Source organism: Vanellus vanellus (assembly GCF_965231255.1).
Source record: "Vanellus vanellus genome assembly, chromosome: 1".
Taxonomy (NCBI): domain Eukaryota; kingdom Metazoa; phylum Chordata; class Aves; order Charadriiformes; family Charadriidae; genus Vanellus; species Vanellus vanellus.
In genome coordinates, this window is record NC_138905.1 from 101,628,264 (window position 1) to 101,653,337 (window position 25,074).

Sequence of the window (25,074 nt, forward strand, 5' to 3'; positions counted from 1 at the left end):
AGGGATGGAACAATGAAATCGGGCTCTGAATTTCATGCCCTGATAATGGATTCATTTAATACCTTAGGCTGTTACATAAGTTCTTATGTAAAGTCTTAGGCCAAAATCTGATTATTTTTTATTTCTTTAAATCTGGAATGACTCCATTTTTCTGATAGTAAAGGGGAAAACTGAGGGTGTACCGTATCCCTCCTCCCCTCCCATTTTTTGCTCACTCCCAGCTGTATTGCTAGGCACTTCTTTTAATGAAATCCTTTCCCTAAGGACACCCATTAGTAAACACTAAAAATACATATAAAAATATGTATATACATACGCACGTATAAACACTCCTCCTCCCCTCATGCCCATAGATAACATAAATCATTCTCTGCAGTTTCCTAGAAACCATACTACAGATGCGGTGTTTAAGAGTGAATGTGGCTCATGTTTATTAGACTTGAACTGTATTGTGGGTAATTGTCCAGTAATAACCTTTGGTAAATTATATGAAGCCTTTACTTTACTTAACAGGGAATGCAAGCTCCCCAAACTCTAATATTATCATCATTCAAGATAATGAGCAACACAAACCATTCTATTACCAATCTAAAGGCAATAAATGTCAAAGTAAAGAACTATGCAATATTCTGGCCTGGAAGAACAAAGGACAAAAGTAATGATAATGCCTTTTTATATTTGCAGTCTATTATATCATGCATAACAAATGACCCTGTAATTGTAGACGGTGTTATTTTAACAGGTTGTAAAGAGAAAATGGTGGGGCTGGGAAGGGAGTGGTTTGAACACTGCACTAACAAATGCTGTAGGGCTGGTAAACTGAAATACCTGGTGCTTTATTTGAATTTTATCCTGGTGACGACGCTGTATTATTCTGACACTGTTTTGTTTATTGCCATGATCCCCTAGAGCTCTGTAATGTGACACCAAGATCTTTGTTTGCCACGTTGATGGTTTTACTAACAACTTGGTGACAGCCTCAGTGCTCCTCTGACACAAGCAAAGGCAAGGACAAGAATACATTTTAAAACACAGGTTATTGATTTATGGCAATTCCTAATTTGGGCCTTTATAGACCATTCAGAGGTCACACAGCATTTTGGCATTCGTTCATTATGAGCCGGAGGGTTACAGCAAGTAACAGGCGCTCTGTCTACTGCTGTGCACGTGGTGGTGTAGATTCAGGTATTCATGGATTTGTAGAGTGACTCCGCTTTGGGATATCTTGTTCCAATTTTTTTTATAAACAAAAGCAGAAGCTAGTCAGCTATTTGATCAGCATTTAGAGTAACTTTTTTAAAGTTAGAGGTGAAAGAAATTGCCTGACACTCAGGAAGCCAATGCCTCAGCCATCCCTTTGTAAAAGTAGAGACATTCTTATTTTCTTGCACCTTGCCTTTGTTGCCTATTTTGAGAAAAACGTTTTGCTGAACAAATGCTATCTATTAGTTTGCATGTGCTTTATGTCAACATGTGAAGGTCTACAAAGCAAGGAATTTACTAAAACAAATATTTAAATGGTACTATTCTCTATGTGTTTGAAATAATTCATTCATGTAGCTTTGACATACCGAGGAGGCAATTAGTACCAGCGGCCATTGTACTTTAGATCTCACTTACTAATACGCACCGTCAAATTCTATTCCTGGGTACCTAGGCCTGAAGTCAGTCCACCCATCCTGCTCTTTCTCTAGGTCTACACTTGTGGACGTGAGAGTAGGATTTAGCTGTTAAGGGGAAAAGTTGAGAGTTCTCTGTCCAGAAATGAACCCTTTGCTGCCATTATATTGCCTTATAACTCGTGTGATTCTTTATGCCTTTCCTATGGCCATTTTATACCCTCCCTCACCCAACACAAAAGATTCCATCAGATTCAGGACCCTGTAGGGTCAAGCCCCATATGGTTTCATTAGGTGAAATTCTATTTTGACTTCCTTTCATGCTTTATTATCAGCTGGCATACAGGCCATAAACAAATATTATATTAAACTGAACTAACCTTGCTTGTATTATCTTTCTTAAGCTGGTTTAATATGTTGCTTTTGGTGTATATTTGCTGTTCATAAGGTCATGTTACCTCACCACCTGGAAAATGAATCCACAGAAGTGTTTGTCAGAGAAAACAGGCCCTCAGAACAAAGCTGTAAAATTTAGGTTTCCACTTGTACCGCTGCTTAGCAGAAGTGACAGAAAAAATAGCAAGCAGTTATTTTACATATCTCTTTCCTTCTCAGGGAAAACAAATGATTAAACTTCTCAATATTTGCATTTTCCCCATCAGCATACATCCCAAACCTGTCAAGTGAATGGCAGGGGGTGGCAGTGCCTGTCGCATCTCTGCTTTTGGAAAAGATCAGAACCCAGGCTTCCTGATGGCACAGCCAGGCTGCAGTTTCCATAGCAGATCTTAGAAAAGATGTTCCCCATGAGAGTTATTTATACGACTATTTTCAGGTAAGTTCCAGAATAATGAACACAGCTTGTGTTGTGTTGTTTTTTATTTTTGCTCCTTCTTCCTCATATCTAAATGCGTGTTATGTACTTATCTGTATGTTCATCTGTTTCTGTTTGTCTGTAATTTTATGTGGTAGCATCTGTGAGTGGTAGTTTCGTATAATAACGTGTATATAAGTGAAATCAACAGTTGGTTTAAGGACTGTGTTCGGTAAGCAGAGAAGTCTTGGATGATTGTTATAGTTACTATGGATTGACTGCTACATAGCTGAGATGTGAGGAGGAATTTAGTTAAATGGTTTATCTAGGTGTCAAGATTATTGTCTTCTTTTCTTGGGCTACTAGAGAAAAGAAATCCAGCTCCTTTTGGTCTGAAAAAAAAATTTTCGTATATACAACAGAATTGTCTTTTGGCTCACTGACTCCATATCCCAAATGGCATTTGGTTGCTAATCAGACTTTGTCAGGCTCAGAAATAGTTTTGGAAAGAACATATGTGAACCCATCCTCAGACAAAAGTGTAAATGTTAATGCTGCCACTGAGCTGGGAACAAGATAAGTGACAATGTCCAAGATAGTTAGAGGAAAATAGGGAAAATGTTTTGGGTTTTCTTATATATTGAGTGTTAATTTCCAATATATCGTTGAAACTGAGTGGGAGGCCACATGAATGTCCCAAGTATCAGTCTGAAGGCAGGAGTGTTAGACTTCAAATGGTCCATCTAAGGTACAGAAAGTTTCAGAAAGAAGTGGAAATCCCCAAAGTCTTCCTCTGTGAAAAAGAATACAAGAGTAGGCTATTGCTAATCCAGCTTACAGTCTATTCGACACTGCACAAATGAGATTTGGCACATCACTAGTAAAACTAGAATGTAAGGCTTTGCACAAATTAATTTACAAATATGATTTACCCATCTTGAACTACCTCTGCAAGGCTTAGGGGTTAGAGATTGCTTCTAAGCCAAATGAGTAATAACAAATGAATAGTAACATTATTATAGCCCCGGAGAATTTTCCTTTTTTCAGTCCTGTTTTGCATAACAATGCTTACTCATTAAATCTCAGTCCTATTGTGCTCGGCTTCATTATAAGCAGGGAAGTCGTCACATTGGAAATGGAATATCCATTCCCCCAGTTGTGCTTGCAAATGTCTGACAAATCAATCTGTTCCTCATCTCACCAGTTTCCCACTACCTCAGCAGTTCCCTGTGTTGATCATATGTTGGTCCCAATAGCTATGTTTCTGCTTAGCCGACTTGAAATTATTACAAGTTTATTTAAGCGGAGATGAAGAAGTACTGTGGGAATTCCTTATCACAGAATCAAATCAGTTGCTTCTGGTATTTGCCTTATCATAACATGGGGTGCAACCCATCACCTGAGAAAGTAACTACTCTTAAGCTTGTTTCTGCAATTTACTCACTTTTGACAATTTATATGTAAGCATCTCTTATACACATTTGTTTCATATGTTAGAATACAGCTTCTACTGACGATGCAAATAACTTTTTTCAACCTGAAGTACCAAGCCTTTAATTTTTACTGTTAGCCGAAAAGAGTAACAGGATATCTCCTGTATATGAATATGCTAGAGTTCACCTCATTTATGCCAAGCCTACATTTTTACTACTGTACTTCTGCAAAGCCTAAAAACCTTCAGTAGAGTCAGCAGCTATATACTACATTTTTGCATCTAATGCATAATTGTGATGAACAGTGCTTGAAGATGACAAACTCCACTTAATTGACTGTATCTTTTCCTAAACATTTCTAGTTCTCTTCTAACACTGATAATAAGAAGGTGTTGGGAAAAAAGTTGGGGTTTTATTTCATCAAAACCAACACAAAGCAATAGAACATTTTTTTTTATTTATTTATTTCCTTGTTTTCATTGTTATATGGGAATGTGCTTAGAGCTTCTTATCTTTCTTTTAGATGAGCATTTTCCTAAAAAAACTAATGTAAGAATTCAATTCTGTATTAATAGTTCATAAGAGAATAAAACAAATTCAAAAAAATCGTGGTAGAAGTCATATGAGCAGAGAGTACTGTACATTTTCCTGGATAATGGTTGAGTGAAGAGGATGCAACTGCAGGAAAACGGGTCCTACTGTGATAGTGCACACCAACAGGACCAGGTTCCCATCTTCCCTGTAGCGTGTCCCAGCAAGCCTCAGGGAAACCATGGGAAACATCAGTGAGGACAGTTATACAGTTATCTGTCCATAAAGTGTCTTTTTGTTTGTTTGGGTTGGGGTTTATTTTATTTTATTTGGTTTTTAACTTTTGCTGTTTCCATCATAACTGCAAACCCGTCAAGCTCAGAGGTACACCTAGTCAGGAAACTGAATTGTCAATACAGGGAGATTGTCGTATTTTGAAAAGTTGTTCTGATCTAGAATTCTTCTTTATCTATGTCATCTCCCAAAATATCCTGTAAATGAAAATTCAGGATTGAAGGCAGTTGAACTATTTTGATATGAAAAAGTTTTGCAATTACAGCAAAGCAATATACTTGTGCAATATTTTGTGCCATGTGCACCTGTTATGGCCATTGCAATATACGAAAGGTTAATATTTCATCCTATATTGAAACAAACATGCTGCCAGACAATGCTTACTTCTCAAATAAGGGCATTTTTTTTTATTAAAGATCAATTTTTCAAGTATGTCTTCCAAGCGTTGGACCACGGTAGGAGATGCAGACCTTCTAGACTTGGTTATTTTTAGTGATAATAACCTGCACGTTCTTACCTACAGAACATCCTTAAACTCCGTGTGTTGCCATTTTGTGAGGATGACTATGAGAGGTTAATTGTGCTTACTAATCCTTCTGTTACAGAAAGGGTAAAATACTGGACGTTCTGTCCAACTAAATGTTTATTAAATATTTAATTATTGATGTAATAATTAAATTGAAGGGATTTAATAATCAGTACTAGTAAATTGTAAGTGCTAACAAGGACTGGCAGAAAGAAGAGTCAAGAACACATTCCACATGTGTTTTATACCCCTGAAAACACTCTCCTTCCCTATGCAAACTCCTAGATCAGGTTCATGGCATCGCTCTCAACAGGAAGTCCCCAGTTCTCCAAGCTTGGCTGAGGGTTTGTGGCTTTGGGCGAATTTGGACAAGGTCTGAGGGTTCAGCATAATTAAACAATGGCTTCCTAGGGTCAGGTGATCCAGATGATCCTAAATGCAAATGTTTTCCTGTATATTGGATGTATTAAATAGATTTTTATTTTTATTTTTTAAATCTAGGAGGGATTCTGCTGTAGTACTTAACCGCCATGAAGCAACCCTCTTTCAACATCAGTCGAGCTGGTCAAGGTGGTAGTTTTACTGAAGGCATTTCATGGCCTTGTTTTACTGAGACAAGTCTATAATATAATCACAAAGACTTACTACAAATTGTAGAAGTATGCTGGCACGGCTGAGAAATTAGATCTATCTAAACCAGTCTAGATGCAGGCTGGCTAGTACACGCATGCCAAATCTATCATCTGCGAGCCCAGCATGTGCTATATGTTCAGTGCTGCTCCATGAGCAATACAGTTGAAAAGACTTTAAGAAACCCTGGGCAAACTGCCTAAAGAGCTGTTCGGCCTATCGTATCCTCATGCAACTGGCCGTGCATTTTGCACATTAATGGAGGATTCCTGAGGTTGTTAATGCATCTTGGAGATGGAGAACTCATATTAATGGGGAACTGCACAGAACGATATAGTGTATGGTCTTGTGGGACTTCCACACTTTCAAATAATCTCATCACATATACTTCGTAAGGAAGTGCTAATTAAAAGTATAAAAGAGCGTATGTGATATTTGTGAAGCTGTTATGCAAAGTTGTATTGCTGCATCTGTTACGCACTGTAATTAGTCATAGTTTAATGAGAAAATAAGATATCTGAGGTCTGCACTTCTAAAATTACAATCCCCTCCTTGCACTCCCTCCTCCCCCCAAAAGCAGTCACAGCACACCTGTAATGCTGTAGTGGAAAAAGTATTTATCGTTTCAGCAGGTGTACAACCTGCATGAAAACTTTGCTCTTGTAGTTTTGCTTTTATCCAGATACATCATCGAACTGCTTTTCAAACTTTTAAAACTGACAGTGACAATAGAGATTTTGGTGTGGAACAGAGAGGAAGACAGGATCAGATGTTATATATAGATGTTCTTTGCATGGCCCACATTAATATGTCTCTTCACATGATATATTGCCACAGGTATATCCTACTGGGATTTTTTTTCAGTAAAACTAAAGAAGAAATATGAAAGATGCATCTTGCAAATGCAGTGTCATAATAATTAGTCCTTCTGGGAAGAAGAGTTAATTCACTGGAAATTTTCTGGATTTAATAAAAAAAACAAACCTCCTTTTTAATGGTTGTATCTTTCCTAAAATGTTCTACATGCCTATGACTTTAGCATATCTGTTTTATTAAAAGCTATCTAAAAGCTGTTATTACTCTGACTTCACAGTGTAGTGAGGGTTGTAGGTTTGGGGTTTTTTGTCTGTCCCCCCAAAGTATATGTAGGATTTAAATAGCTTAATAAAAATGTGAAGTTAATTATCATAACTACAATGACAAACTTTCTTGTCAGGCTTCATCCAAACTGAGATTTCATCTGCAACATTTCACATCACTGCTATCTACAGCCATGATTAGACATTAGATCAATAAAGGACTCTTGGCCATAAGCAGTATGCAGGGGTTCTTTCTGCTTAAGTGTTACCAAAAATTATTACAAGAAGTTATTAAAAAAAAAGAGTAACATTATCAGTGGAAAAATATTGTTAGTATTAGGAAAAAGTAGAATGAAATATAGAGTATTTTTCTACATTAGTTCTGTGACACGTGGCCCATTTTAGAACTTAAACTACAACTTATGGTGGTGCAATGATTTTTAGCAACATCCAAAATCAGCACTCTCCACTAATCTGTCCACAGAAGTCACAGTAGTAGAAAGGGGGAGAAAAGCAACAGTGGTACAGCATTTTCTTAACAGCTGTTTCACTGTTGTGAAATATAAAGAAGACAACACACTTTGAAAAAAGGAAAAGTGGTTCGAAGTCCTGTGATTTATCATGACCTACCTTAGCGATGCTGATTTTTAAAATTTTAATTGTTTAGTTACTCTACACTTACTGTGGGTTTGACAACATTTCTTGGTGCTTATTTTTGCTTGTTGGATCGCCTCTTTCTGTATGATCCTTTCTTTCCTTTACGAAATATTTTCTTTCCTAAGTAAGGGAGACAGGTAATTCTATCACAGACAGGGACCCAGGCCTCAAGGAAAACAGGTGACCTCCCCAGAAAGTGTCTGAATTTTCCATATCCCGGTACATTTTACTGCTAGGCAGTCTTCCAGTTCCACATGTATAAAATGCATTGTAGAATTCCTAAATAGATAGATGAGAAAGTACCTGTATTATACTGGTTTTATTAATGTAGGATTTAGCACTAAATACACGAGATATTTTCTTTTTCAGCTGTTATTGGAGGCTTAGGGGATGCTGTTCATGAATAGTGTTTCAGAGCGCAATACTCATAATTAGAGCTGGGTGAATTATTCATCCCAAACAATACTTACTCTGAATTTATGCTCCCCATTTCCTATAAGAGCACTAGTTATTATTATGCTTATTGGATAGGACGGTATGCTGCTTTCCAAGGGCTCTCTATTTCTGGGTTACAAAGTGCACCTATGAATTCTGTATCCCAAGTCTTGTTTTCCCTCAGAGATGATGGGGGATGTTGTTCCCTCAGAAGCAGCACTGAGGGGTTACTCTTGATTATTTGCCTGCTAAATCTGGCTGGTCAGCTGAAGCAGAGGAGAAGTGTCTGAAGGTGTGACCTTTTCCTACAGGCAAATATCTTCCATGAGAATAGTTCACAACTGATCAATTTGTCATTCATACCCTTTGGCAGTTTGCCGGTGCTGTTTTGATCTGGGCCAGCTTGGCTTCATGTATATTATTCATTGTGATCTTAGTACCTTCTTTTGAGGTAAGCAAAGCTTTTTTTTTTGGCTCCGGCTTCCAGAGTGTTTGTAAACTGATCTGACCTGACCTGAGCTGGAAGTGTTAATGTGGCCTGGCAGCCTGCCTGCTGAGTCCCACAGGGTGCATAACTGTGGCTTTCTCTGGATCATCTGGCTTGTGCGTGTATTTGGGTACCGGGCTGTGGCATGTGTTGTGCTTTACCCCCGGCGGGCAGCTCAGCTCCACCCAGACACTGGGTCCCACCCGGTGGGATGGGAGAGAGAATCAGAAGAGTAAAAGTGAGAAAACTTGTGAGTTGAGGTCAGGCCAATTTAATAAGAAAAGCAAAAGCTATGCATGCAAGCAAAGCAAAATAAGGAATTCACTCCCTGCTTCCCATGGGCAGGCAGGTGTTTGTCCATCTCCAGGAAAGCAGGGCTCCATTACGTGTAACAGTGACTTGGGATGACAAGCACCATAACTCTGAACATCCTCCCTTTCTCCTACTTTCTCCAGCTTTTATTGCTGAACACAACACCATATGGTCTGGGATATCCCTGTGGCTGGCTGAGGTTGGCTGTTCCGGCTGTGTCCCCTTCCAACTCCTTGGGCACCCCCAGCCTGCTCGCTGGTGGGACGGTGTGAGAAACAGAGAAGGTCTTGGTGCTATGTAAGCGATGACTGAAACGTCCATGTGTTATCAACACTGGTTTAATCATAAATCCAAAACATAGCCCCATACAAGATACTGTGAAAAGAATTAACTCTATCCCAGCCAAAACCAGTACAGCATGTTACCTAACGCGCAGGTATTTAATCACATGCCTAAGTCTTTGAGCCACCGCTTATTTCTGTGACTGCAGGGGAGAAGGGCTGGTGCCAGAGGCAGCCCAGCCTGTAAAACAGCGAGATGCTGTTGCCTCTTCTGATGGTCCCCAGTGGGGTCCTTGAGCAGCCAGGTGGGGCTGCTGCTGCTGCAGGGCTCCAGCAGCCTTCTCTGTAAGCAACACCGGTGCTGTTCAGGGAAAGCGCTCTTCTCTAATTCTTGTTTTGCTCGGTAATGCTTGTTTCTAACGCTGCAGGGTTGCTTTTTAAGTAATCTGGCATTGGCTTTTCTCCTTTTTGGAATGGCAGGTATTTTAAATGGGAGAAAATTGTTGGAATTGATTCTACCAATCCTATCCTTAAAGAAAAGACAAAATGTTCCCAGCTTTTGTGTTTGCAGACATAAGAGGAGTGTACAATCTAAATAGTTGAAATAAAAAAAATATTGCAAAGAAAATAGAAAGAACCAAGTCTTTAAGAACATTAGTATTTTGTGGGTGTGAACTGTATTAACATGATTTGTGAATACATTTTTCTTCAGAGAATGTCACAAAATAGGTCTGAAATGTTTTTGGGTGCTAATACAATGCTGTTATTTTCTAATTTATTTTTTTTAATTCCTATTTTTAAATGCATTTATGTGTAAAATTTATGTAAGTCTGGGGACTTGTACATCTTTCCTAATCATCCATTTCTTGTATACAGACTCTGAAATGACAAGATTAAACAAGTGAGTCTGGTGGTTCCATTTATGTATAAATTTTGCTTTATTCAAACAGATAAATTTTTGTAGCAATTATTTAAACACTTTGTGCTTGAAATTTGCATTCTCTAAGGAGTGGAATCCATTTCATACCGTCAAAAAAGATAAGATTACTTGTCACCCGTGTGATGCACAAAATTCATATTGTCCCAGAAAGTTTACGTGCCATTTAAGGTTTATTTATGTTCTTCATAATAAAGGTTTTATAACCTGCTTATTGTAAACCATAGCATCTCTGGAGATGTTGCCAGATGAATGTGGACTATATATTCTCCCAGAGATTAAACAAATTTTTTACCTGAAGATAATTTGCCCTGTCTGTGAGCCACCACAGTTGCAGTAATACCGCGTCTGCATTCTCTAGCCAAATCTCTACTTGTGGGTACCATTTCTTGTAAGAACTACAGGTAACCAGGAAAAGAATAGGAAGGGATAGGAGGAATTGTGAGAGCCAGGATATGGAGTAAAATTTTTCCCTTTACTGAACATCAAGTGTTTTTTGAAAACCTGAAAGATTAGGGAAAAAAAGGGTTTCTATTAGTTTCAGTGGAAGACTGCATGATGAGTTACAATGGGGTATTTGGCCAACTTGCTACAAAAGACTCTAGGTTCTGTTCACCTTGTTCAGCACCAAAAGTTAAAGCTGGAGCATTAAGAAATCAACGTTTCTTTCTTGTTTTATTTTAGCGGAGATGACACTGAGCTGCAATACAGGAGACCTGAATTTTACTCTTGGCTTCTTCCCCTGACCTACCACTGAGAGATCTTATGTGACCTCTTTCTCCACTTTACTATTTCTGTCTTATTTAATTAATATCCAGGAAAATCACATCTCCTACTGTATTTAATATAATGCCATCTAACAAAGAGATTCTGATTTCAGCTGATGCCTCCTACACAATACAAATGATAAAAAAAAATAAAATTATAATCCCCAAATCATGAAGTGATCAGTCCTCTGGCTCACAATGACTCTGTGGAGCCCAGACTCCCTCAAGGGTTTGGTAAAACTGTGGTGGCTGACACAAAGCAAGTAATCTGCGGGAAGGATGGGAGGAAAATGATATAATGAAAGCAGGACTAAATGGCTTCATATCCCTGCAGGTATTTCAAATGAGGTAGAATATTTCGGCAAATAAGCCTCTCTGGCCACATTACTGCTAAAACTCCTTTAATAGGGACACGTTAATGTGTCTCTACTTATGTTATTCAGTGGGGGGAGCTGTTGTTTCTTTGGGTTTGGGGTGTTTTTGGTGTGTTTTTTGTGTTTTTTTTTTTTTATTTATTTATTTAATTAAAGGAATTCTTCAGTGTCTCCACCTGCTCTTGTGAAGTTAACAAAATTCCTTATGTGTCAGAATGCAAGTAAAATCCCCTGTCTTCTGAACTCCTTTTCTTTTCAGATATCCTCTCTCCTTCATCCTATCTCCTTCCTCTGCCTTAAAACAAAATCCTCTCAAGTGCTAAGGAACATATATTTCTTCTGAAATTAAAGATTTTTACTTGGTTCTTTCTCTCTGTTTTCCTTATTAAGCTATTTCAAATAAATATTTTATTTGAAACGAGGAATAAGAAATGGGAGGATGTGACCTAGTTTGTTTCTCTTTATTATGAGATTTTTTTCAGTAACTCTTAAGAGGTTTTCCTGAAATGTCCTATCCAATATTCCTTTTTTCTTTCCAGGATCTCTTTGTTTTTCATATTCATGAAGAACCTTAAGCTGGCCTCAGATGTAGATATGTCATTTCATTCCATAAAGTGATATGAACTCAGTATGAGGAAGTGTATACGCTCAGAAAGTAGAAACAAAGTATGTGTGTGGGAGGGTTAAACAAGTGTTTTAGAGGCAGTAAAAGCTTGCTTTTCTAGGAAGACAAAAAACTAGATATTGTGAAGTAGAATACTTTAAGTTCAGATTTTGTTCCTGTAGTTTCACCTCGTTGTACTGCAGAGGTTGTGGGTAGCTATAGACGAGAGCAGATTTTGATCCAGGGTAACCTATATAAATAGGCACGTTTTGTCTTGGAGGTAGTACTCTGTTTAAACCTGTGGATGAGGTTAATTGCAGCTCATACAGCAGACAGGTTGTCTGATGTTTTCTGATGCCCCCCTACCATCTTGGAATTTTATTGAAATAATTCTGATGTTGGCTTTTTTTTTTTCAGTGGAAATTGATGTTTGAAACAAAGTTTGTAAAAACATATTTACCATTTTAACTAAGGTTTGTGAATTCAACCGTCTCTTAGTTAAAGGCATACATCCACCTAGGCATATACCCTTATCCATAGGAAGATTGTACTGGTGCAGGGACAGATGTTTCATTTGATTTTCATAGAGATTTAATTTTTTTAGGATCCAAATCTTAAAGTATTGAAGTTATCTACAAGATACAAAATTTCTCATACAGAATTGTGGTACCATTTACAAATATTATGATCATCATCACCTAAATGGCTTTTTCTTTCTTTCAAGTTTATTAAAATCTTAAGGATGATATCGTAAATTGCCTTGTCTGAATCTAAGCCACAAGTTGTAAAATGAGTGACAGATATAAACCTCTTAAAGTAGTTTGTTTTATCTTTCACAGTAACAACTACAATAACATTTAAGTGACTGACATTTTCAAGTTTGACTGATGACCTATGCTTTTTTTTTTTAAAGACCCAAAATGACATCGTGCTCTTTTTCACTTCTTCCCCTTCCCTCTTGCCTTTATCTGCTGCAAAGCTCATTCTTCCTCCAGTCCCTGTGCTTTCTTCTCCAGCCCTCTTTCCTTTCGTGCCCATAGTCTTTTATCGTTTGCAATGGCCACATCCTGCTTTGCCCCTGACCAGTTCCTGGGGGATGATGATGTTGACCTTCCTCAGCACAATGACCAGCTTTACCTGCTTGTGTCAGCTGCACATAGGGAGTCTCATTGCTAAAAAACAGGTTTTCCACTGCCTGAGCAGCAAGTGGCTTTATCCCACCCTCTGGAGAAGGGATGTGCGCCTGCAGCTGCCTGTGGGGTACGGGGAACTCACTTGTGGCTAGCAGAGGAATCCTCTTGCAGGGAGTGGTTTGCCTGGGAAAATGTTTCTGGGAAGATCCGAGGAATTCGGTAGGCCACCTGGCATCTGCATAGCTGCTTTGCAAAGGTAGTTCATGTAGCTGCTGTTAAATTATAGGGGACTGTTTTTTACAAAATGGGAATACTTGGGAGTTTAGTCTTAAATATAGGTCTCTCCTCTGGAGAAGACATAATTTTTTCATAACGAGAGTTACAACAGAGACAAAAATAAGAACTATGAAGGTAGAATTTCTCACAAGATGTTTCTTATTGCTTTTTTTTTCTTGAATGTGTATGACAGGACAAAACCCTAATGGCACTATAGAACTTGGATCTAAGAAAAGCTAGATTTCGCCTTAGCAGAAGGCAACCGATATTTCTGACAAAAGGTAGAATTTGTATTTCATTTGATTATTCTTCTTCACAGGAACATTAATGAAAGGGATATGTCTATTTTCTAACTGAGAGTGTAGCATTGTAAATAATTAGCTTAGCATTGCCTTGGGAGGTTTGATTGAAAATGCAAGCAAAACGGACGTGATGTTAAGTATTTTGTTCCTCTCCTAAAGCTTCCTCCCCGTTCAGTGTTTCAACCAGAGAAATCCTGTTTCCTGCAGGCCTGGTACTCACATCAAGGATGAGGTACGCTGACAAACAGACCATCTCTCCAGAGAGTGACAAGCTCTGTTTGAAACCAGCAGCGTTTTGGGCTTTCTTTTTTTTTTCCCTTTTAAACACCAGTCCTGAAATTCACTGTATCGTTGAGTGAAATCTTAGGGATGGCATATGTGTTGGCACTTCTCCTGTATGAAGAATTGCCTGTAATCCACAGCCTCTGCCAGACTATCACTAGTACAGGGCGTTGAGGAGAAGTGGGTATGGTCGTTATTAAGGCTTAGTTTGTCACTGAGACTATTTTGCAATGTGCACTTAATAAATGCAAGTTTCTGTTAAAGAGGAGATTTCTGAACCTTCCATAAATAAAGCACTGTTGAAACTGCCAACTTCTGATCACTGATGTACAGAGAAACCAGTTTATTTTTTAACTTAAGTGTTCTCTGGAACCTGATTGATTTTTATATTGTGCTTTGCTGCCTGGACATGGGCTCTGTCCTCCCAGATGAAAACCTGATACCCTTTCTTCATGGAGCTCTGGACACTTGATGACATTTGAAAAGAAAATGTCATTTTGTGTCTGCTGAAGGTGCTATGAGATGTGCTAGCCTGACAGGTCTGGAAGCTGGCATGCAATCAGAGAAATTCACGTTAAACTGCAGCATAAGAGTTGATTAATTCCGTATTCTCATGGATATTATTTGTTGCAAATGTCATCTTGATTGGGGTTGTTTTTACTGCAGAGCAAGAGCAGGTGTGTTATATAGATGGTGTTATTTTACAGGGAAGTGTCCTGTGTAAATGAAACTAGAAGTGATCAGGGCTCTCACATGCTCCGCTCTAGAAATGAAATGGGATGTGGTTATTCCGGGCACATTTCGTCCTGTCACTTGTAACTGGCAATTGATAATTAAATTTTTCCAAAATGAAGGACTCACACGATGGAGGATGCAATAATGTCTCTCTATATATGAAGTACTGAGTGCTTAGTTCTAGAAGCAATAAAACAAGGGCTTGTCCGAATTGTAAAAACACGAGCTAAAAAGTGCTGAGTTTGGTGTGAGCTAGATAGGATGAGTTAAATAGAAAAAGTTCAGCTCCATCTCACACAAAGTTTGCGCTGTCTGCACTACCCTCAATAACCTTGCTAGCATGATTTTTTTACCTTCTGTCTGTAAAGGCCTTAGTGATATATAAAATAAATGCTAGCAATTGCCTTCACTGCATTTTCAAAAGTTTATTTTGTTACAAACTTCAGTCTGTGTTTTCTTGAAGTACTTTATTTCTTATGTGTTTGCAAGGTGGTTTGTTAATTTTTGTTTTGTTTTGTTTTGGCGTGTGTGAGTCACCTTGTTCTCCTTCAAATCGCAGTGGCTATTTCCACTTTTCTTCTCATGTCCTGGTACAGAGGAGGAAACACGGTGGCTCTGCAGCCTGGGCAAACTATTAGTCAGTTGGACAAATGCCCGTGGGCTCAGGCCAGGCCTGTCAAAAGCTAAGTAGGTTGGTAGCATTCAGCTAGAGAAGCAGCAATTGCTGCCTTTCTCAGTTTAAGATTAGAAGAAATGTGTGTGTGTATAGTACAGTGTGTGAGTATATACATGCATAAACAAACCTATATATATATATAAATAAAAGCAAAACACAAAAGACACCTTCGAAGTGCTTAAAGATTAAATGCAGACAGACTCTCTCCCTGCAAGAGGCAGGGAGCCTCGTGCCATGAGCTGGAAGAGGTCATCCCTTGGCTCATTGGGCCTGGGAGCAGCAGCTCAGCCTTCGGCCTCGGGGGGCTGCACTGGCCCCTGGCCCCGGGTGGGAGCCCACCAGCGCCAGCCTGCCAAGGCGCATGCCCTGGCCCTTTCCTGGCCCATGGAGCTGCCCTGCCGGCCCTGATGTTCTGTGCCCCTCAAAAATAGCCAGAGAGTTGATAAATAGAAGTTTGCAGAGACAGTTTCGCCTGTGCAGTTTACTCGTTGCTAAGATCTCGGAGGATCAAACTCCAAAATAAATGCGTCTCTCAGTCTATTCTCAGAAACCGAACATAATGCGTCTTTTATACTCTTCTTTCTTTTAGGACAAGAGGAAATGGGTTCAAGTTATGTCAGGGCAGGTTTAGATTAGATGTTAGGAAGCATTTTTTCACTGAAAGGGTTATTAAACATTGGAATAAGCTGCCCAGAGAGGTGGTGGATTCACCATCTCTGGAGGTGTTTAAGAAAAGGGTAGATGAGGTGCTTAGGGACATGGTTTAGGAGTGGTGGTGTTTTTATCAGGGTAGGTTAATGGTTGGACTTGATGATCTTAAAGGTCCCTTCCAACCTCACTGATTCTATGATTCTATGATTCTATGATTCTATGATTCTGGTGCTTGAAGTGCCCAGCCGGCTCTTCTAAACTCAGCTTGTGCCTCAACGGTCAACTGTCTCACAGAAATATAGCACGGTAGACAAGCCAGACTGAGCAGAATAATATATATATATTATTATTACAGAATAACGTGAACAATTTAGTGTTGATAGACTTTCACGTCTGATTTTTTCTGAAGTCCAAGTGGAGTTATATTTTATAAAAAGTTGTATCGGTTCACTGAACATTATGGTATATAAACATGCAAAAAGTGAGCTGTTGCCAAAGTTATATTAACCAAATAATTCAGAACGGAAAAGCCACATTTCCATGGAACTCTCTTCTCACAGCAGCAACACCAGGTATTCTTTCCTTCAGTACGAAAAGGAAAAGTGAAGAGGATGTGAAAAGGAACAAATAATAGCTGGGTAAATGTTGTGCTTATCTTAACCTCGGATTTACATTTAGGAACAGTATTAATAACCAGAGAAGGTAACCACATCACTCTGAATATTGAAAAGTAATTAAAGTGTTAAAAGGCTGAAAATGTTCACTCTATTTGTTTTATTCTGCTCTAATAGCATTAACAGCCTTTTTGTTTAATCCTAGTTCTTGTAGCTATTACTTTGACTTTATTGTATTCATATCAGTATTTTACCTCACTTTTGCATCAACAAATAAGAAAACAGAGAGGAAAGGGAGAGGGTGTTCCCCTTAGAGTAGGACTCTGAATCTCTTAGAATATGACTCTGAGAAGGTGGGAAGGCTCTAGAGCCCCTATTTTAAAACAAACACACAGTTTAACCTTGCCCACTGCGATAGCTTTATTCCCATGAGCACTGAATTTACAAGATTAAGGGAAAAAAAAAAACAAACAACCATACCTGGAGAATATAAAGAAGTAGGAGAGGAATCATCTCCTATCCAAACCAGCCACTGTGTATACAAGAGATGACGCTTTGAGTAGTTGCGCATTTCATCGGGGAAGGGAAGGCTGTGAAGGTAGCTGGGAATGTATTTATTCTTTTAAGGCATGGCTGACAAAAAGTAATAGAGGTAGAGGTGCTGGGTCTAGTTATCATAGTTATGCTCACATATAAATCAGTCATTTGCATCAAACTCTATTGCAGCGCCTTAAAACAAAGCAGAAATAAAAGGCACTGAATTTGCTGTGTCGCAGCAGGAGAACAGAAGTCACCTCACAGAAAGCATAATCTGGGTCTCTACTGGTAGATGATATCATCTGAAATCTTCTTCTCGTTCAAACACATTAACAAAATGATATGTTATCTAGCCTGACAGACCACTCAGGTTTTTAGGAGGTGCCGTGCTGCTACTGCTCCAGAACAATTTTTAGGGGAGGATGGGTGGGTGTGAGGGAGAAAGGTGCTTCCATATAGAGCCCGACCAGCAAAAGACTCTCTCACAGCATATGTCACAGCATGCCAACACTAGTGCCGTGCTTCTGTGCTCCTGTAACTTCCATGTGCACACCCAGGCTCTGGTCTGTTCCTTACCAGCCCTGGCTAAATTTGCACTAGAGTTTCCTGCAGAATTTAAGCAACCCTCAGCTACTTTATTCCCCTTCATTTTCACAGACGTTTGAGGTGTTATTGCTTAGATTGAAGAAATTGCTTACAAGGGGGACTTTGAAGGCACCTCTCTCTACGGTGGATTCAGTTTCCCGGAGAGCCACAAGCAGCAATACAACTCACAGAAAATCCGACTTGCATCTTCTGTGCTCATGGTGACATATTGATTTTTGGAGTCTTCCTCTCACTGGAACCCGTTGTGAATAACTTGCTACATGTCATGAAAAAGCCAGGGCTTTTTAAATTTATTTATTTTATTCTTGCAAAAATATCAAAAATAGCCAGGGGGAAGTGGTCTGATATAGTAAGAAAGTTGTAAATTTCTATTCTGTTCCATGTATTTTATTTAGGTACATTCAAAACAAAACCAAACTTTTCGTGGGCATCCTGTATACTTTTTAATATATAAAGAAGTAAGTACACGTGGACAAGTGTGTACATGCATACCCCTAATCTGTTGCTGTCTATTAAAAATATTTTAATGTTACCTTAAAAAAAAAAAGTTACTTAAACATCTGCCACTATTTTATTTTAATACCACATAAGATTTGCCAAAATAGTTAAATGATTAATTTATTCATAACTTTTAGTTCAAGCCTGTTTATCAATTGAATTGCCTTTGGACTAATTTAACAATGATTACTATCAGCGGTGGAACCAGCACGAGGTTTGTTGGCTCTCCTTTAACCAGTTGCTTCTAGGTTTTGGTTGAGAGCGTAGGAAAGAAGTATTTCAAATGGAGCTAATTTGACGTTTCCAAAAGAGCAGCCTTTTGTAAGATATTTTGATTACATTACAGAGCTGCCTCTGTAAAGAGCTATTTGGCCAAGTAGAGCTTCTTAACTCCAACCAGGGGAAAAAAAAAATACAAAATGACTATTCAAGTGAGCATAACAAGAACAAGGAAGATAGTCTTAACAAGCCCTGGCAGACAGACTTTTAGCTGAAATTCCCACGTCAGTGTATGTATGTGCCATACAACTTCAGCATCACTGAGGATCTGTGCAAGGTCTGCCCTGAAAAGGTAGTTGTGGTTGTTTTTTTTTTAAATAAAAATTATATAAATCTTACACAGTTCTCATGCTGCTGCTGAATTTGTGCAGGGGTATACCTTCCACTTTAGGAGTGTTACTTTTTTAGAAGGATAAAATAAGTGGCAGTTGTGGAGATGGACAAGGGACAGTTTGTCCTACACCATACGTTTAAGTACATTGCTTTGTGGGCTTGTGCTAGTTCCTTCTAACATCTTCCATTTCATACCGATAAGTTAGAGGGATACATGGTGATTTGCTTGATTCACAGGTTTCTACAGTATCCTCCTCAGAAACTTTAAATTGGTGTGTCTGGTCTTTGTTTTCCATTTTATAAAAGCATCTCTCTTTCTAGAGGGCATATATTTAAGATGGCAGAATGAGTCAGTAGGTTCAGAGGAAGGGATACAGGGCTGTCAAAATAGTTTCCCTTTTCCAAGTATTTTAATCATGCTGGTAGGGACAGTGGTGAAAAGAGCACTGGTTTGAATGATTTTTGAATGTAACTTGAATTCTTCTTTGGACTTTGATTTATAGTCATCAGCTCAAAAAATGAAATCTAAGGAAATGTAACTACCTGTCTATTTTGGAATTACTGTAGAGGTTGAAGAGATATAGAGATATGACATCCTGTAGCAAGTAGGTGTTTTATTTTGTAATACTGCTAAAAGGAGACAATAGGAGGAGTTCTGGAGAAAGGTTGTTTAAACTTTCTTAAATACAAGTAGCTAGAATATCTGATTAGATGTGTGTAACTTCAGACATTGACAGTTAAAATATATGCATCCATTTAAAATATTTTTAAAAAATAATTCTACCTCTGCTGTATTTTCGCTTTCAGATTGAAAATGGAAGAGAAAAAACATACTCCCAGTTTTGCAGCATTTTAGAAAAAAAACCCAACAAATAAAATAGATGTTAAAAAACCCCACCCCACCCCCTCCCCAGACAATCAATTAAGAATTTTAAATTCAGCATTCAGTTAATATTCCTGGATATTAAAAGGGGCCATGCTGACTCAGAAAAACAGTTCTTCTGATCCAGCATCCTGTTTCTGATGGGTGAAAAGTAGATGCCAAGGGAAGAATATAAGAATGTGGTGATCAGTCAGTGATGTTTCCCTTGTTCACTCAACCAGCTTTTGGCAATGTGAACCTGAGAACCCTTGATGTTTTTTTTCCAGCATATTTGTCTCGCTGCTAACTGAAGCAACAGTTTTCAGTGCCTGGATCATCTTGCGTTCCAGAGCTGAGCTCTGTGTTGTGTACCGTAACATCTCTTGTGGTTTGTTTTCAATTTGCTACCCAATCTCTTGATTGTGTGCCCAGCTAGTTCACACTCAAAACCTACCCATGGTTAAATGATCTCTAAATTTGCACAGTTACACAAGGATCTTTGAAAGTCCCTTGTTGATATATTAGAATATAATGAAAAAATCATATATTCTCTACTAAAACTATATATCTCCTGTCATTAGTGGGGTATTGCTATGTATGTAGCAGAGCTCAGAGCCCCCTGATTGAAACTCATCAGCTTGATTTTTGGAAAATGTCCCCCCATCTGATTTATGGCAGTATATATATAAATACATGTATTCATATATATGTTCATATTTATATTTATGTATATATCTTATAAAAGCAAAAAGCAGCATCTTTTAGTATTATTATTCTTTAAGTTTTTTGCAACTACACGTCTTAATTTTTCTTCCTTGGACTATTGCAATATTTTTATTCTCCTTTCTTGTGGGGCTCTGTTTTCCATCTTTCAAAATATTCAGATTATAAAGAACGGAGAAGGATCTGGGAGTTGGTGAAGTGAAGGAGGAACCTTCAGAAAATTAATTTCCTTTTCCATTTAATCTCTTATCCTGTGTGAAGAATGTCAGTGTTGCGCAGTAAAGCAACATTTGGGTCACAGATTGCTTTTTATTTTGTGGATCCCTGCAGTAAGAGAATTCTCACTGCCAGTATCTCTCATGTAGGATGACTGCTGTAAAATTTAACTTTGCAAGCATTGTTGGCATTAAAAGACATCTTTAAGGGTTTTTGGTTCGTTTTGTTTTAAGGTATATTGCTATTCGAACAAATTTGATCTGAGTCTGCCACTTGGAAACTGAGGTTCAGGCTTTTATTTCATTTCTTAGCTGTTTTGTTGGCTTTTTCCTTCCCCATCAGCAAAAACAATCCCCTCAAGATAAAAGCAGAATGTAAACAAACTCCATTGGATATTCCAAACGTTATTTCCTGCTTATCTTGTAGATTACCTTTTTTGTGTAATTGGAAAATTTGATAAAACATATGGGCAAAGAATTAAATATATGAGGAAAAGTCACATAGAGGTTTCATAGATGGAAAGGCTTACACAGCATTCTAACATGCACAGCTGTGGACCTATGATCAATAACAATTTCTTTTCAAAGAATCTGCCTGTCCTTTGAAGTTAACTTCAGATCTTATTCCTCAATAGAATACCAAAAAGATAAAGCAAAACGAGGAAATAGCCTCCCAGGTGCTGTTTTGATATCCCACTTGTGGGCATCTCCTCAGTAATACCATCCAAATTAGATAGGAACGACACAAATCTATATGAACTTGATAAATGCTGCAATTATGGATTGATTTCTTCAGCAGGCCTTTTACACATTGTTAATGGCTGTGGTTGAGAGAGGCTTACCTCACAATTTCTGGTCAACTGTAATTCATGCTCCAGTATTTCTCTGGAGTTGATTGACTTTTGCCTGTGAGTATGGTTTACATCCTTCTTTTACACCCCTGAATTAATATGTGTCTGCAGGATCTAGTTACACAATGCAGGTGAGCTCACAACCATAAGTTCCTCCTTTACAGCAGTGCAGCCTGTTAATTTGGATGGTACTACCGAGATGATTTGCAAATTTTTGACTATCTCTCATAGGGAGGCAGCTGCTTCTCTGTGCAACATTTTGCAAAGGGTGATTTCTAACTGTCGAACTTGCTTAATGCAGTTCAGACACAGGAGCAGAAATCTGAGAAAGATGGAAATACTGCATTGTTGTTCAGGTTCATTTCACTGACTTAAGCCTGAAAATGCTCTGCATCTAACCTAAGCAAATCATTTGAGCTTTCCTATAGCAATGGGAGATGACAGTGAAGGTACTTCTCATTATTTTTCCATGGTGGAGGGATCCTAAATGAACAGCTTTCATCAGACAGACCTCTCCTCAGCCCTCCTGGATAAGTCTTTTGCAGAAAAATATTGATGAGGAGGAACCGGGCAACAATTGGGTGTGGGTAAGTAGGACAAAGGAAGAGCAAACATTTATGGTACAGTGTCTGTTCACTGATTCTCTTTGCACATCATTATGCAGAAGAGGGGCATTCCAAAAGCATCAGGTGTTAACGACCTCAAACGCCTTGAACTGGCCGGCTTGCTCCCAGCCTCAGTCAGAGGAAGGATTTGGTTTTCTGTGTGCACAGAACTGGCAGTTTTTGCCTCCCTAGCAGAAACTGGAGTGTTGAGCGCCTCTCTGCAATCTCTAATATACCTCGGCCAAAAGTGAATCTTGAAGAATCGTTCCAAAACAAAACTCGGAATGGGAATTCACCGCCCAAAAGGGACTCGCACAAGGATGATACAGATAACCTGCATCCTCTTCACAGGTTAAAAATAGCACCTTACGAAGGAAGCTAGGAGATATTGAGTAAGTGAGCCCTGGAAATCCCCGACTCCCAGTTTGTGCAGAGCTGACTTTTTAAGAGAGCAGGACATGAAGATTTTCAGTGCTTAATAGTTCTCATCAGATTCTTGTCATTTTAAGAACTGCATACAATGAGTTTGATCAATACCTTTTTATTTTATAAGAGAACTACACAGTGAGAAGCTCAGTGTATATATGACTTTTAAAATCAGTTGCTTCCTTGAAACTACATTGCAGATATATAAAAAGTGAGACACAGTAAGTATCTTTAAAAAGAATTAAAAATTAAAAAGATAATAACAAGAGTACAGAAGCGTTTAGGAGCTTAGCTTCCAGGATACCAGAGAATAAAGGAACAAGTGAAACATCAGGTCCTCCAGAATTCATGGCTCATTCTTTTTTTTTTACTTGATAGGATCCTTATGAAGAAAATAATACCAAAGAAGTATGCAAATGTAGCATTCAGTATTCTGTATGCAGTACTGTAACAGCTGTAATTTGCATGACAGAAATTAATCAAAAGACTGTCATAACTGCAAAGAGCAGGAGAAAAGCCATTCAGGATGGAGGAATTGGATGAAATTAGAGTGCACTTCATATCACTAGTTGTTAAACCTTTGTGCTTGTAAACTCTTTGCTCTGCAGCACAAACTTCACAAAGCCAACATAGTTTTGTATCTGTTTGGTAGAGATTTCACCTACTAGGACATGAAGATAGAAATAGGGAATTCTTCAATATGCGTACAGGATCCTTTCACCGAATAAAAGGCACAAAAACACAGTCAATCATTTGATAAAAATAAGAAACAAGTTAGATGAAGTTTGGTTTATTACTAAATGTTTTCTATTATAGTTTGATCATCTGTTAGCTTCACACTGTAAAGTGAGAGCGAGAGTAATTGATTTAACTACTTATGGTTTAAATTATCAAAACAGACATAAAGGAAACATTAGTAATCTCTTTTCTTATTTACAAAGCAGAGTTTTGCCAAATAGATATGATGGCGCTGTGTAAAATTTGGAAACATTTAGTCCTGTACTGATCCACGACTGGAACTTCTTTGAGATGTTTTCTCAAAAAAAAAAAAGTTTTTCATTCTGCTTTTGGTGTGTCTACCTGATACAGTGGAGGTCAGAGTCTTTTAGGTATAATTTTATTTGTATTGGGATTACGTTTATACCTGATGTGTCTGTTTCATCTTTGTAAATGACACAAAGTATGTAACAATCCATCTTCTCAACTGAAAGGTAAAAATATAACCTTATCAGATACAGCAGGGTACCATAATATAGAGAAGGAATATGAGATCAGGGAATATATGGGTGACACAAAACAGAGAACTACAGTTACATGCGTAACTTTTCTTATTTTGTGTGCTGTTCATTTATATTTTACTCTTAGTGGGACTAACAGTGACTTTCCTTGATATGAGTATTTAGTACCTAATTAACAAAAGACTGAAGTACAGCTCTGTCAAAAGCGCCGTCCAGCTTTGATGTCTGCGCAGTGAAAGAGTGTCTGGTAAAATCTGTATTGATTTCCTTGGAGTAAACGTGCAATTGTCTGAAGTGATAATTCTTTACGAGGAAGCTACAGGGAAACTGCTTGGTTCCCTTTCTGAGGTGTAGGTTCAATACCATCTATCTTATAGCAGGGCTTGGAACAGCCAAGACTTGACGTTGTAATGCATTGACCCTTCATTCTCTCAGCGATTGCTGCAAACAAATTGCAGGAGGTCTGATAGCTTTAGCTTGTTGCAGGTTAAAGATCAATGTTCAATGAACATACAAGGCAGGTAGACTAGCTTCTCCTTTATTCCCATTAATTTTGAAAAAGGGTTGTCTGCAGGTGAGAATCTGTAACAAGCTGGCGCAGAATTCCAGATTTAGTTAAGAGGCACTTTGATAATATGAAGAGGTTTCTCATGAGGGCAACTTTCCAGTCTTTTTCATTGCGGGATCAAAAGAGTTCTGCATAAACATAATGGCAAATCATTTTCCAGTGGTCTTAATGAGGAAGAGAAGAATTGAAAAAGGGGTATTTTTGAGGAAATTAGGCTCTTAAGAATGACAGAGGGAAGAGAAGACTGTTAAGACAAACATAGCGAGTAGAGAACTCATTTGGTAGATATTTTTTTTTTTTAAGGTACTCAAAACCCACCTGAATTTGTTTCATTCAGTTCTGTCAGCAAGCATTACTGAAGCTATCTGCCACTTTTTCAACTACCAGTGCTCTCCACAGATCCCATGTGTCTCAGGTTTGCATGAACAGCTGTGTTTTGCAACACTTGTTTTCTATCATGTTGTACAGTCATCCCGCAATACAGCTAGAAATTGCACACTTTATCTACAAAAAGACTAAAAAAATCACAGCTCTAAGTGAGGACACAAACTTTCACCTGCATCTGGAGGATACAAATTGGACTGAATTCTCCTTACTATCTGCTGCTATGATTTACCTTTACATCTTTGTAGGTTTTCTTTCTTTTCCCATACACAGTAACTATCTTACTCATTTTTAACCCTCTGGAAACTTAAAAGCTTTATCTTCATTTTTCTTTTAAAACAAAACTTCCAGTTCTGCACGCATCCTCTTTTTGTCTCTGATGTAATTTTTCTCACATTACTTTCTCATAAACTCTTTTGGATATACATTAATCAGGTTTTGCTTCCAGCTCGGTTTTAAAACTGATTCAGCATTTGTAGCTCTATTGAAGCAAAACACAT